The sequence below is a fragment of the Leucopleurus acutus genome, assembly GCF_964270905.1.
Source record: "Leucopleurus acutus genome assembly, chromosome: 11".
Classification (NCBI taxonomy): Eukaryota; Metazoa; Chordata; class Mammalia; order Artiodactyla; family Delphinidae; genus Leucopleurus; species Leucopleurus acutus.
Genome location: NC_139152.1, coordinates 77,912,064 through 77,926,223, shown reverse-complemented (window position 1 = coordinate 77,926,223; position 14,160 = coordinate 77,912,064).

Here is a 14,160-nt window from a genome sequence, read left to right as displayed (position 1 = left end):
TTGCCTATTTCCTCTTCATTTATTTGGTGGTGTAGGTTTTACCTTGCTCCTTCATCTGTGATATATATTTTTTGCCATCTCATTTTCTTTTTTTTATGAGTAGGATTGTGTTCCTATCTTCCTGGTTGTTTTGCCAGAGGCTTCCAGCACTGGAGTTTGTAGGCTATTGGGTAGACCTGGGTCTTGGTGCTGAGATGAGGAACTCTGTGAGACCTCACTCCGACGAATATTCCCTGGCATGTGAGGTTCTCTGTTAGTCCAGTGGTTTGGACTTGGAGCTCCCACCACAGGAGCTTTGGCCCAACCCCCGGCTCATGAAACAAGATCCTGTAAGCCATGTGGGGCGGCCAAAAAAAAAAAACTAAACTAAAAGAACAATAACAAAGTAAAAAATAAAATTATACTAGGAAACTAACAGATATGTTAGAAAGAATATAAAAAGAAAAATATAGATGGATCAACAACCAGAAGGTACATCAGTATCACAATAGTAAAAAAGGAGTAGGAGGGAAAAGAAAAAAACAAAGGGTAGGGGCAGGGGAAGGCCTTGGCTGTGGAGGGCGGGGCCTAAGCAAGGGTGAGGTTTGGGCAGTGGGTGGGGCCACTGCTCAGGACCCACAGAGATGGAAAAGGCCCTGGGGGCCATGGCGGAGTGGGGCTTAGGCTCAAGAAACAGAAGGGGCCCAGATGTGCCCCCCACCCCTGGGCTTAGAGGGCAGGGGACCTCACCTGGGAGCCCAGCAGGCTTCCTGGGCTAGAGTGAGTGGGGCAAACGCCCTCCTCTCCTCTCCTGCTCCTCCGCTCTGGGAGGGCCCCTCCTGCTTGCCTCTCATGATATCCACAGCCTCAGGGGCGCTGATCCTGTCTGGCCTCCGCTTCTCCTCCCCCCTCAGTCCCCCTGTGTCCTACAGTTTCACTCTGGGGTTCCTCCCATCTCCTTGGGCGTCCGAGTCTTCCACCAGCGGCTGGCAGGCACCTTAGTTCTGGGGAGACGCTAATTCCGTGTCTTCCCACACCACCATCTTGACCCCGCCTCTCTATGTTGCTGATTTTGGACAGTGAAAGTAGCATTTGTTATTTAAATATATTAAGTATCAGTACATACAGCTGTCTTATTCTTTTTGTTTTTTAAATTTATTTATTTTTGGCTGCGTTGGGTCTTTGTTGCTGCACATGGACTTTCTCTAGTTGTGTCGAGCAGAGGCTACTCTTCGTTGTGGTATGTGGGCTTCTCATTGCGGTGGCTTCTCTTGTTGCCGAGCACAGGCTCTAGGCGTGTGGGCTTCAGTAGTTGTGGCACATGGGCTCAGTAGTTGTGGCTCGCGGGCTCTAGAGCACAGGCTCAGTAGTTATGTTGCATGGGCTTAGTTGCTCCGCAACATGTGGGATCTTCCTGGACCAGGGCTCGAACCTGTGTCCCCTGCATTGGCAGGCAGATTCTTAACCACTGCGCCACCTGGGAAGTCCTGTTTTATTCTTTCTAATAGCTACATTTTATTATGTAAAGAAATTATTGTAAATCTTTCACCCACTTATAGTAAAAGCATAGAAATTCCTGTTCAAAAGAAAAAGAAAGTAGCATTCGTCCCAAGTTTACAGCATGTATAGTTAATTGTTCTGCTTATATGGTTGCTGTGATCTATTGATAAATTGAAATCGTCTGAAATGCCTCCCCTTTCCATTGCAGCCCATAATGCTATTATTATCCTTCTCTGTCAGTTAGCATCCATGTGATTTTAGCCCTTCTCCTGATTTGTCACTCTTGTATTCATTTAAATATTTCCCCACTATGTATGTTTCTCACCCTGTCATTTTTCTAGTGTATCAGGTTTAATTATGGGTTCAATAATAGTGAGAGGAACTAGCTTCCCTCGGGCAACTACTCACTTAGATCCTTTTTCTTTGTTTCTTAAATACCAAATTATTTTGCCTCACATGGAACATTTTTGCATTGAATCCAAATATAGTTGTATTGGTTTGGGAAAACATTCAAATATACTTACTGATATGAACATGCATGATTAAAGAACCTATTATGCCTATTTCTATAATTTTGAGAAACCGGGGGTAGGATGAAATGGCATTATTTAAAATTCAAGACTTTATCTGGAGAGAGGTATATAAGAAGTTTAGCACATGTGCTAAGGAAAGAGTTGGTCTAAAAAGATAAATCACTGAAAAGAATGAAATTGGCCTATTTTTATTAAAAGTAGTTAAGAAGCTTTTTTAAAAAGAAAGGTACATTTAACAGGAGTGATAACCCAGAGGGTATAAAAGCAGATTTATAATTTTCTAAAGTCAATACAATTCTCTGTTTATAAGAAGCTGGGAAGTAAGTACCTTGATTGTTTTAGGAATGATTTATGTGTTGCAACTTTATTTAAAGCTTGTCTGCTGTATTTGTCCTTAGAGAAATGTTTCAACAAAACGTGCTCGCTGTTTAAGATGTGTTTAGGCAGTAGTTAGTGGCTCCGAGCATAGAAACTGGAAATGTTCATTGTGAGGTCTGTTGTAGAATTTCTGTTTTGTGGGATATCATATAGTTTCCTGTCAGCCTAACATTGTAAATTCCCTGTAGACCTTCACCACATTCAAAGCAGGTGCCATCATTTTTTTAAATAAACACGATGTTGGCTTTGATGTTAAACCAAGAGCTAGAGGCTTCCCTGGTGGCGCAGTGGTTGGGAGTCCGCCTGCCAGTGCAGGGGACACGCGTTCAAGCCCTGGTCCAGGAAGATCTCCCATGCCGCGAAGCAGCTAAGTCCGTGCGCCACAACTACTGAGCTCGCGTGCCACAACTACTGTAGCCCGTGCACCTGGAGCCCGTGCTCCGCAAGAAGAGAAGCCACCACAATGAGAAGCCCACGCACCGCAACGAAGAGCAGCCCCCGCTCCCCTCAACTAGAGAAAAGCCCATGTGCAGCAATGAAGACCCAACGCAGCCAAAAAATAAAAATAAACAAACAGATAAATAAATTTATTAAAAAAAAAAAAGAGCTAGATTTCTTAAATTTTCACATTTGTCAGAGCCCATCTCAGTAGCAGATCTGTTTGTGTGTCTGTATAATCATTTTTTAAAATAGACTATTTTAGGGCAGTTTTAGGCTCACAAAAAACTTCATTGGAAGGTACAGAGATTTCCATACACCCCCTGTCCCCACACATGTACAGCCTCCCCTGCTGTCAACATCCCCCAACAGGGGGTACAATGTAGGGGGAACCTACACTGATACGTCATTATCACCCAAAGTCCCTAGTTTACATTAGGGTTCACTCTTGTATATTCTATGGCTTTGGACAAGTGTGTAATGACATGCATCCACCATTAATTATAGTGTCATACAGAATAGTGACACTGCCCTAAAAATCCTCTGCCTATTCATCCTTCCCTCTCCCCACCCATCCCCAATCAATGTTTAAACTAATTTCAAGTCTACCCTGTGCAAAGTTGTCCATGTGCCCATTCCTTGAGCCTGGTGGGAGAGGGAAGGACAGTTTGTCACAGTACCTGGAATTCTAGGAGATGTTCCCTGGTGTTGTGGGAAGAGGTGTGGTAGGATGTTGAGGGCAAGGCAGAGCCGTCCTGAGCTGGAGCAAGACAGACAAGAAGGAGGGCAACACCAGGACAGGTGTGGGCACAGGAGTGAGCAGACCCTCTGAAGAAGCAGCCTGTTTAGTGGCATCTCTCTTCATTGTATGGTGCTTTCGCGCTGACGAAGCACTTTATTTTCCTAGTGTGGTAACTTATCTGAGCCAGTCCTATGCCATAGGCATCGTTATCCCTGGTATATGGGTCAAATTGAAGCTCAGACGCTTTTCCCAAGGTCACAGCTAGTGAAGGAGGGAGCTGAGCTCTCTTTGCCTTTGCCTTCTCCTGCCTTTTTATCTACTTCCACTCAGCTCGATGTCCTAAGCAGTTTCTCCTCTGGTCATCCAGCACTCACACCCCCTGTACTAACAAAATAACTAGCACGTTTAGGTGATGGAGACATTCGTAAATACGTCAGCTCATTCCTTGCCCTGGTTATTTGCATATTTGAATCTTTGGAAATCTTATGGGACCCTGTTGTTATTTTGCACACCCATTGTTATTTGATGTCTGAAGATGTACATACAGAAAATAGAACTGATTATATTAAATGTGTGACCAATCCGGCATATTCCCAAGTGTCACTTTAGGGAAAACACCAAGTCTGTATTTCCTTAAAAAGAGAGATGGAGAAAATTTTTGATGAGTTAGATTATAGCTAATAATGAAAGATACTGCCACACAATAAAGCAGTGCTTTCCGACTTTGAATCATACATGGACCTCTAATAGAAAAAATGATCGTGGACACCTGAGAACACCCATAGTCACAATTTAACCAAGTAACTTCCAATCTTCATAGCAGTTCGTAATAGTAGCTTTTGTTAATTTACAATCATAAGGTTGCAGGTTATCTGCAGCCCTACATACAGAGTTACCTTCTGATAGGTATGACCATGAGATGTAGGAATTTGTAGGACACAGAAGGACCATGGCAGTGCCAAACAGCACCTTCTGGGCTTTCATCGCTGTGGAATGACAGCTAACATTTTTTGAGCATTTACTGTGTACTATGCTATGTGCCAAATGCTTTGCATTCACTATCAAACATAATTGTTCCAACACCCAGTAAGACAGACACTATTGTCCCTGCTTAACAGATGAGGAAACTGAGGTTCAGAGTGACTAAAAAACTAGCAGCATCAGGAAGTGGGTAATTGTGGGCTGTTTGTTCAGCCCCAAGCTTGTATGACTCGAGCCTACACTGGTAACCACTCCCCTGTGCTGTAACGGAAGGACTGAGCGATTGCCTTCTAGTTACTCGGTAGCTCCCAGCTCCTGCGAGGCAGATGACTCTCCTGGAGCCCTAAAAGGGGTCACTTAGCCCCAGGACTGGAACAGTCAGTACCGCCATTGCAGATTACCACAGTTGCAAATCGTGCGTTTACACCTTTGCTCTTTGGACGTATTATGGTGAGGATGGTTACCTGAAGCCGATGTCCTAGATCTTTGAAAAAACATGGGCTGACAGATTTGTGGTTGAACAGAATGGAAAGCTATTAACTAAAGAAACTTCTACACCCTCCCTGGCTGCCTGAGCTTCTTGGGCTGTGTAATCGGCAGTTGGTTTGGCTGAGTATTTATCAGCTTTTCTGCTTAGCTCTGAGACGGTGAGGTCCCTGGTGGCTTCTGCCCTGTGCTCTGGAGTATCTGCTACCAACCGTCTGTGATGGCTACTCTCAAATTCCTCTCCTTGCTCAGCCAGCCAGAATTTCTCCCCTGCCAGGCCTTTAACTTGACTAAAGAAGTTAACGGGAGCGAGTATCAGCCATGTGTTGGTGGTGGTTACACCACTCTGGGCCAGGTATGGGAATTGGATTTTTTTTCTTCTGTTCTGCTTAAAAATAGGTACCAAGTAGTAGAAAAGAAGCAAAGTCATGCCTCAGTCTCTACTCATAGTTAAGGGACTCCATTTACTAAAGAAACTCTCAGAGGCCTGGATTCTACTCTGATCTCAGACGGTCCACATTACAAACAGTGGTGCTCTCCAAGCTGGGCGTTTCCTCCCCAGAGTGGTTTTGATGGCTCTTCCATCATCACACTTCCCTGTGGTTTGAAGCCCAGGTCCTCTTAGCTGCAGGGAACAGAGAACTATAAGACAGACCCCCAACATTCGGGCCACAGGCAGGACATAAACACCCGCAGTGGCTCAAGCCAGCAGGAACTCAAACAGAGGCCTGGATTCACAGAGAGATGGCTTTCCCCAGACACGGGAGTCAGAATTTTTCCCAGGTGATTTCCTGCTATGCGTAGGGTTTCCCCTTATCAACAAGAGGCAGTCACCTAAGAGTTGATGAAAACCGTATATAGAGCTGGAAGGGAGGAGGCCCATTCATCGTTCAACAAGCACTTCTCAAAGGAGAAGCTGGGAAGGACCCAAGGAGGCTGAAGGCTGGCAGCTGGCTCTCCTGGCTAGTGGAGGGCGGGCAGCAGCGTGTCGCTGGTCCTTGAGAAGGAAGGATCCTGACCGGTCAGCCCAGTGGGTCTCCTGGTGTCCAGTTCCCAGAGTGGGCTCACGGTCTCCCTGAGAGCACTGGACTCCGCCCAGGCTCCTGGCCAAGCTGGGGGATGTTCCTCTGGCTCCCTCAGTCACAGGCCTGTCCTACAGGGGATGGACTGAGCCGTGCAGCTGGTCAGAGCATTTCAGCTCCTGGGCAGCTCTCTATATTTGAATGGAAATCAGCACATTTGCTTCTTCTTGTCAGCATGTCTTGTCGGAGTTGGGTTAGCATGAATCATTTTCACAGGCGCGGTCACCTAATAGACTAATCAAGCAGAGTCTGAATGGCTGCGTGACGTGTGGGCAGGCCAGCCTGAAACTCTGGGGGCTTTCTTCCTACCCGCAATCTGATGAACCCGGGGAAAATGTTTAACCTCTCTGAACTTCCCTGTCCTAACCTGGAACATGCCTAGGGTGGTAAGGCTTAGACAAAGTACTTGGAACAGGGTCTTCAGTCATTTAATGTATTTATTGAGCACCTACCATGTGTCAGGCACTGTTCTAGACACAGAGATACGAAACAATGTCCCTCTCCTCGCGGGGGTTACACTCTAGTGGGAGGAGACGACGACAAACAAAAATAGAATATTTGGCAGCAGTAATGGCCGTGCACTGAGCATTTAACCTAAAATTAAAACTTACCTTGATACTCTTAGAGAGGAAATGAACTTTTAAAAAAAAAAAATCTTTATTTATTTATTTATTTATGGCTGTGTTGGGTCTTCGTTGCTGCCCGCGGGCTTTCTCTAGTTGCGCAGAGTGGGAGCTACTCTTCGTTGCGGTGCGCGGACTTCTCATTACGGTGGCTTCTCTTTTTTTTTTTTTTTTTTCGGTACGTGGGCCTCTCACTGTTCTGGCCTCTCCCGTTGCGGAGCACAGGCTCCGGACGCACAGGCTCCGCGGCCATGGCTCACGGGCCCAGCTGCTCCGCGGCATGTGGGATCTTCCCAGACCAAGGCATGAACCCGTGTGCCCTGCATCGGCAGGTGGACTCTCAACCACTGCGCCACCAGGGAAGCCCAGGTGGCTTCTCTTGTTGCAGAGCACAGGCTCTAGGCGCGCGGGCTTCAGTAGTTGCAGCACTTGGGCTCAGTAGTTGTGGCTCGCGGGCTCTAGAGCGCAGGCTCAGTAGTTGTGGTGCACGGGCTTAGTTACTCCACAGCATGTGGGATCTTCCCGGACCAGGGCTCGAACCCGTGTCCCCTTAACTGGCAGGCAGATTCTTAACCGCTGAGCCACCAGGGAAGCCCAGAAATGAACTTCTGAGTGCTTTTGTCCCAGCTCAGTGTCACAGACAGCCATGTGGGCTTGACTGAGGAGAGCCCTCCAAAGTGGAAAGATTTCTAGGTCAGTGAAACTCAGCACGACAGCAGGAGTGCTGGGAATATCTGGGGTGGTTCCATTTGGAAGGAGGATGAGATGCTCTTAGTATTCCTGCTCTTTTTTTTTTTTTCTTTTTGGCTTGAAATGAATAACATGCCAATGAGCACCTGGGCCTGAGTCAGCGGTGAGTAACCCGTCTGCAGGATGCTGAGCCCTGAGCAGACACACAGCTCCCTGCTAGCTCCTCCGGACCCCTAGGAGCTGCTCACTGGCAGCCTCTGGGCCCTGACCCCAGGCCCTTACCCATGCCACCCTTCCCCAGGCACAACCCCGGGACGGGCCAGCTGCTCCCTGCACCTGCACCCAGGGGTTCAGCTGATGAACCCGCATCCCCGGAAGCCTGGGGCATCCTCACCACCTGGGGCCTCAGTGTGCCTACCTGCAGCCGGTGCCAAGGAAAACACTCCCTTCCCTGGTAGCTCTCCCTCCACAGAGCACTGGGACCCCTACTCACTGGGCCTAAACTTGCTCAGCGGTTCCCTCCTCTTCCCGTTCTTTGCTCTCCTCTGCCCCCACACCCCCGCATTGGTCCAGGATGACCCTCCTACCTGTGCCCACTTTCTCCCCGCCCCACCTCTCCAGAGAGCTTGCTCCTCTGTCATCAAGTCTGGTACCATCCATGCCTGCTTTTCCATGGATTCATTTCAGCCTACACAACTGTCCACACTGCTGCTATCCTGAACCCACTTTTTTGGATCCTGCCTTTCCTCAGCTCACCACTCCTTCTTCTCCCCTCACCATGTTTCTTGCTTTTTAAATTAATTAATTAATTTTTTTTTTGGCTGCGTTGGGTCTTCGTTGCTGCACGCAGGCTTTCTCTAGTTGCGGTGAGCGGGGGCTACACTTTGTTGCAGTGCGTGGGCTTCTCATTGCGGTGGCTTCTCTTGTTGCAGAGCGAGCATGGGCTCTAGACGCGTGGTCTTCAGTAGTTGCAGCACTTGGGCTCAGTAGTTGCGGCTCGCGGGCTCTAGAACGCAGGCTCAGTAGTTGTGGCACACGGGCTTAGTTGCTCCGCGACATGTGGGATCTTCCCGGACCAGGGCTCGAACGCGTGTCCCCTGAACTGGCAGGTGGATTCTTAACCACTGTGCCAACAGGGAAGTCCCCTCACCATGTTTCTTAAAATTATAGTCTCCACTCCACTCTCCCCGGACTCCTTAATCCACTAAAAACTAGTATAAGCCCCCAAACTTACAGAACACTTCTCTCCAATGACCCGTTTGCTTATCTGATGCATCCTTTGCAGCCTGTATCTTTACTTAATTCCTACATCGTTTGCCACTGTGATGCTCACACTTGGCCAAAACGTTTTGCTCTCATTGGGTGTTTCCTTGCTGCCACTCTTCTGCTTCTCCTACCACATCTCGACCATTCGCTAGTCTTCTTTGGCTGCATTATCTACATTTCATCTGCTTTGTACAGACTCCCCGTGACTCAGCCATCATCTCTGACTAATAACTACCAGCTCCATGTAGTGAGTACCTGCCTGTTTTTTTTAGCCACAGACCCCTATTTCCAATGACTCACCCTTCGTCTCTACAGAGATATCCTTAGGGCACCTCAGATCACAAAACCAAGCTCAGTGTTTTGCCGAGTTCCTGTTCACTTCCTAATTTCATAAAGACACCACTACCATCCACTCACCCACCCAAACCAGAAACCTCAGAGCCCTCCTCCTTTTCCTCACCAGCACCACCAAGTCGTACCAATTCCACCTTCTCAATAAACCTGCAAATTGTTCACCTCACTCTATCCCACTTGCTACTACTGTGGTTCAGGGCACCATTATTTCTCCCAGGACAGTTGTAACAGGCTCCTCAGTGGTTCCCCTGGCCTGGTTTTGACCGCCCCCCCCAACCCATGTGACTGCCAGTGTGATCTTTCTAAAATGCAAATCAGATCACCCTGTTCCACTGTTTAAACCCTTCAGGGGTTCCCACTGCCCACAGGGTCAAGGCTGAATTTCTGAACAAAGCTGCATGAGGTCCTTGATGTACTGGAGCCAACCCAACTTCCCAGCCTCCTGCCCCAGCTCCACACATCCGGCCCTGAACCCACTTTGCTATTTCATACCCTCAGGCAATGTCTGAGTGCTTTCTTCTGCCTGTGATCACATTTCTTCTCCTTCCTTTCCTCATGACCCCTCACATATCTGCTTTGTGAAGACCTCCTGTGCTTCCCTTCCCCACTCTGTATTCTGTAAAGGAATGCCCTGTTATGATCCCTTTATCCTAGTGATCAGGGAGGGTTTGGTTTATGTCTGTCCCAGTAGTAGACAGTGAGTTCCTTATAGCCCGAGCCATTTTCTCCTCATCTGGTTCTTCCCCTGGACCTCACTGAGTGCCACGCAGGTGGGTGGTAATCAATAGATTCAATGAACAAAGAGGCCAGATAATGTAACAATGGAGCTGCCTTCCTTCTCCACTAGATTGTGAGCACTTGGTGGGCTGCATTTCTTTCTTCTGTATCTGCGGTTCCTGGACAATTGGTGTTTAATACATATTACTGAGTATGGAATCAGGGTTACTCACACTTTCTACCAGAAACCCCTCCCAATGCAAAAGGATGAGGATATCTAACGGGAACAATGCCGCTTTTGGAAAGCTTCCCTTCAGCTTGACTTTCCCTGGTCTGACCGTCACCTCACCCTGCCATTCTCCCAGTATCAGAAGGAAGTCTGGGGCCATAAAGCGCGTCTCATAAAACTTCACTGGGGTCTGAAGTCCACATGGCTGAAAATAGAGCACACCTCGGAGCCCAGCCCTCCTGGCGTTTGGTGCTGCTGGCTTTTATCGAAATGGTGACCACATTTCTGGAATCTAAACAAGGAAACATGAACTTTTAACTGATAAAGAAAAACAGTTCCTGTCACCAAGCATGTCATTTACCCGGCACAGGGCCTGGGGGGTTTATGGATTATGTCACCTCTTCCCCACCACAGCCCTCTTCTCGTCTTACACGTGGAGGAACTGAGGCACAAACTTGGCGGGGCTGGAAGGCAGAGCCTCCTCTGTCTGACTCCACATCATCAGGCCATGATGGGTACCACCATCAGGGGCGTGAGACTGTCTGGGACGCGCCCTGGGGATCCTGAAATAGAAGAATGTCTGGGATTTCAATGATTCCTCAGGCCAGGAATTATGAATTTCTGATTTCTGAATTTTCTAGGACGTTTGGAAGCCATTATCTCAGAATAGGGGGGCTAGATGTTCTAGGGAGGGGCCCAGCTTCCAGCTATAGTCAGGCGGCCCCCAGAGGCTGGCCCATATCTCCAGAGCCTCTTTGGATCTCCAGGGGCTGCAGCCCCCCATTCAGCACAAGGAGGTCTAGGTCTGCTTGTGGGTCCCAGTGCTCTGTATTTGTATATGTATGTGCCGTATTAGTACACAAATATAATAAATATGTAGTATATAACCACACCGATTCTATACTTAGGGATATTTAATTCATATATGTAAAAAGAATTTATTGGGTTTTTAAAAATTTTTAAATGATCACAAACTTAGAGAAAAGTTGGATGTTTAGTACAAAGAATTTTATTTTTCCTGAACCGTTTGGGAGTAAGTTTCCAACCTGAAGTCCTATCACCTACAAACCCTTTATTGTGTGATTCCTAAAAATAAGGACATTCTCCTACATGACCACAATACAACCATCAAAATCAGGAAGTTAAATAGATGTGTTACTGACATCCCATCCTCAGACCCCATTCAGGTTTCACCAGTTGTCCCAATAATGTCTTTTGCAGCCAGAGGATCTGGTCCAGAAGTATGAACTGCATTTAGTTGTCTTTTTTGTCTCCTTCTGTCTGAAACAGTTCCTCCATCTTTCCCTGACTTTCATGATCTTGGGGCATTTGAAGTTTACGGTTATTTGTATAATGTCCCCCAAGCTGGTGTTTCCTTATGATTAGATTCAGCGTATCCATCTCTGGCAGGAATATCACAGAAGTGACGCCGTGTTCTCACTGTATCCTATCAGATGGGCTGCAGTTTTGCTGTGTCTCACTATGGATGCTTTTGCTTTGAACTCTTTTTTTTTTTTTTTTTGAACTCTTGATTAAGGTGATGTCACTGTAAAGACATTTTTTCCCCTTGGTAATTAGTAAGTATTTTGTGGGAAGGTACTTCATACCTCCTGTTCCTCAGCAAACTTTCAATGTATTCATTAATTTACTTCTCTCAGTATGGGATCATGGCTTTCTGTTTTATCCAAAGGGTTATAATCCATGATGATGATTGTTCATTTTAATGACATGTTGTCCCCTGAGTGACGAGTGGGAACTCATTGAAGCTGTCTTTTGTGTCCTTTTGGCACGTCCTCATTCTCTGAGCACCCTTTGTTTTTTGGCACAAGATGTTCCAGGTTCATCTTGTGCTTTCCCCACCCTAGACCTGCAACTGGCAGTTTTTTCAAGGAATCCGGATTCCTTTTAGTGGAAAACAGTATGGAAAAGCCAAGCTCTGGGTGCTAGCTTTGCTAGCTTTGCTCTTTGCCATCGGAGTGTCACCACTCGCAGGCCCTCTCAGTGGACAGAAGTAGGGAATACACGCATTTGTGCGTGTCCCCCAAATTCATGTGTCAAAGCCCTAACCTGAGGTGATGGTATTTGGAGATGGGGCCTTTGGGAGGTGATTAGGGTTGGATGAAGTCATTAGAGTGGTTTCCTCATGATGAGATCAGAGGCTTTGTAAGCAGAAGGGGCGCATGCACCGAGGAAAGGCCAGGTGAGCACACAGCGAGGAGGTGGCCATCTACAAGCCAGGAGGAGGGCCCTCACCAGACGTCAAATCTGTACCCTTGATCTTGGATTTCCTAGTTTCCAAGAACTGTGAAAAAAACCCTGTTAAGCCACGCAATTTATGGTATTTTATTGCGGCAGGCTGAGCTGACTAAGACAGCATCTATATTTGCTTATATACGTATATTCACATAGATATACATTTAGATCTCTGCTTATTTCTGTATCTATCTGTATGTTGAAGACCATGAGTTTACACCAACCCTTCTGACCCCAGTCCAACCCCACGAGTGCATTCAAATTGTCTTCCTTTCTGTATTTGCACACCCTTCTCCAACAGTGAAACACTGCCTTCCATTGTCTCTAATATACCTACTCACTTGCCCAACCCCCATGTGTAACTGACTCCCCATCTCTGCTTCCCACCCCTCCCAGATGTGAGTGGGTTTGGGGTGCTGGCACTCAACGCCAGGCTGCCTCTCCACTGGCTCTCTCTCCTCACCCTGCTGCAGTCTCAGGCACACTGACCGGGTCACCCCAGTGCATGGATGTCCTCCCACCCTGCTCTGGCTGTGACGCAGAGGAAGCCCTCCTCACCCTCCGGGGCTCTGATTGCCTCCGCCAGGCTACCCCCCCCACCAGGTCCTGTCCCCCTGCTTGAGCTGTGCCACCTTGCTCTAGACCATCCCCTCCCCCCCATGGAGCCCGACCTTCTGTGTCCACTCATCACTCATGGCTTTGGAACCAAACTGTTCAGGGAGGGAAGGGCAGGAAACAGGGAGAGGGAGGGCATTTTACTGTGTGTGTGTGTGTGTGTGTGTGTGTGTGTGTGTGTGTGTGTGTGTGTGTATGCGTGTTTTCCTGGTTATTTTAGTAATACATGGTGATTTGGAAATACAGAATAAACAAACAAAAAGATGTTTTAAATCTCCATTAAATCTTCCATCCAGAGAAAACTATTATTATCCTTTTCCCTCTAAAAGTGTCAAACAACAAACAAAAAATAACAACAACACTATTCAGTTTCTTTAGCTGAAAAAGGAGCACATGCATATGGCTGGAAACTTCAGGAATCACGCCCCCTGCCGCCTCCTCCATGCCCAGGGCCCCTCCCCAGAGGCAGCTGCCGATACCCATGTCTTGTGTATCCACCCAGCTATTTTCTATGCATATATAACATGTGTGTGTTTTATTTTCTTTCAGCCATATTGGACTTTGACCTTTCTGACATTTCCTGTTAGTCTTTTTCCTCTGCATATATATAATTTAACAAAATATGAACATTTTCCTATGTTCCTATATTTGTATTCTTCCAAAGTATCATTTTTAAAAAATATTTATTTATTTATTTGTTTATTTATCTATTTTTGGCTGCGTTGGGTCTTAGTTGCGGCACGCGGGATTTTTCGTTGCAGCGTGTGGGCTTCTCTCTAGTTGTGGAGAGCAGGCTACAGAGAACACGGGCTCAGTAGTTGCAGCACGCAGAATTAGTTGCCCCGCGACATGTGGGATCTTTTTTCCCCAACCAGGTATTGAACCCGCATCCCCTGCATTGGAAGGCGGATTCTTAACCACTGGGCCACTAGGGAAGTCCCTCAAAGTATCATTTTAAAAGGCTGTATAATTTTCCATCGTATGCATGTTTCACGTGTTGGATCTCCTGTGGTTGGACGTTTCTAATTTTTTACTGTTATAAATCACCAGCTTTGACTTTACCGTGTCAGGAGAGTCATGAAGCCAGCTGAAGTGGTTCAGCTGCTTTCCATGCCTGGTGATAGACTACTGAGCTGAAACAATAGAGGTTTATTTTTCTCACTAAGAAGCATCTCAGAGGTGGGCAGCTAAACCAAAGTTTTGAGCAAGTTGTCAGAATACAAAAGATGAAATTCCAAAGCCAGGTTCTCTATGTAGAACCTCCAAAGGGAGTGATTGGGAACCTCTCCTTGTG